This window comes from Pleurodeles waltl, chromosome 11 (assembly GCF_031143425.1).
Source record: "Pleurodeles waltl isolate 20211129_DDA chromosome 11, aPleWal1.hap1.20221129, whole genome shotgun sequence".
Lineage (NCBI taxonomy): Eukaryota > Metazoa > Chordata > Amphibia > Caudata > Salamandridae > Pleurodeles > Pleurodeles waltl.
In genome coordinates this window covers 937,335,274-937,336,648 of record NC_090450.1, presented here as the reverse complement: position 1 = coordinate 937,336,648, position 1,375 = coordinate 937,335,274, and the positions used below count along the sequence as shown (strand labels likewise).

Genomic DNA, 1,375 nt, shown 5'->3' with positions numbered 1-1,375 from the left:
CCAGAAATGAACTGTGTCTAAACTGCATATTGTGACTGGAGTGGGAGCTCTTGCAGTCTGTATTTAGGATGCAACTGTGCACGAACCTCTTTTGGCAGTCAGTGAAAATGCAGTCTTTGGACATCGAAAACAAAGCACTGACTAAGACAGTAGACTTAGCTTTAATATACCTTCTCTTGCTCGCATCTTTCTTTTCATTTCAGAGTCTGTCGGCTTTGCCAGCGCTTGTCATAAAAGAAGAGCCAGTGGTTTGACCAGGGTTCGCTTTAGTCCCTCTTCAGTTACCATGACAAAATACGATTTCATTTTGTAACTGGGAGGGCACAGCCCACAGAAAAATACGGTAATAAGAGACGGGATCCCAGCAGTCTTTGCGCGAACCTAAGACTTGATAGAAGGCCAGGTGATAAAAGAAAGCGGAAAGTTAGAACTTCATAGTTTGTTCGTTATGGTTTATGTATCTTCGTGGATGACTTGTACTTCTATCATTTACATCGCTGTAAGTGTCTTAGGACTTAAATGTAAGGGCGACTTGCAAATATATAGTGTTAGTTAGCTTTGCGCAGTGGCAGTATCGTAGCCAATGAGGTCTAACCGAGGCGCGATTATTGCTTATTGAAAACTTTACCCAATACCCCGTCATGAAGACTTGCAATATAGTCGACATGGCAATTTTTGACAGTCTCCAAGGAGACTGAGCTTGGATGTTTAAAGATAGTTATCAGTAAAACTCTACAACGTGTTTAGAGTGGAAGTTAAATGTTGTTGTTTACGCGCTTATCTCTCTTTATATTTTCGTAAAGTGAATTTGTGAAATGTATGGGTTTGGTTGTCTCCCTGATTTACTGCATCCTTTCTGCTCTGAGATGGGCTCAAGTTCTGAGGTGGAGTTGGGTGCAATGCAGGACTCTTCCGACAGGCGGAGGTCGAATCTAAACTTGAAATATGTGCTCACTACTCAAGCAGAACTTATGTGATTTTTTTTAAATCACTTTAGTTTGTTAGCTTTGAAAACAAGCACTCGCAATGTAATGGGTCTCGCGTTTGCTTGAGCTCGAGCAATTATCTACGTAACCGGCAAAAGTGCAATTAGCTATGTAACAGGGTCGATGCCATGCAAAGCGCTCGACTTCTGCCAAGCGAGATCGCGCTGCGAAAAAAGACAAAAAGTAGTCAAGAAATCAGACGGGAAACGTGGACCCTCGTATGTTTTCAGGCCCATATTTATACTTTTTGACGCTAAACTGCGCTAACGCAGTTTAGCGTCAAAAAATTTTGCGCCGTCTAACGCCATTCTGAAGCGCCATGCGGGCGCCGTATTTATGGAATGGCGTTAGACGGCGCAATCAGACCGGCGCTGCCTGGTGTGCGTGGC

General features: G+C 43.4%; 1 non-coding gene across 1 annotated transcript; it reads left to right on the top strand.

Annotated features, from left to right (window-relative positions):
• Nucleotides 1-554: 554 nt before the first annotated feature.
• Nucleotides 555-694, top strand: LOC138266707 (U4 spliceosomal RNA). Its single transcript, XR_011199640.1, has one exon. It is a non-coding gene; the product is annotated as a U4 spliceosomal RNA (small nuclear RNA).
• The last annotated feature ends 681 nt before the right edge of the window (nt 695-1,375 follow it).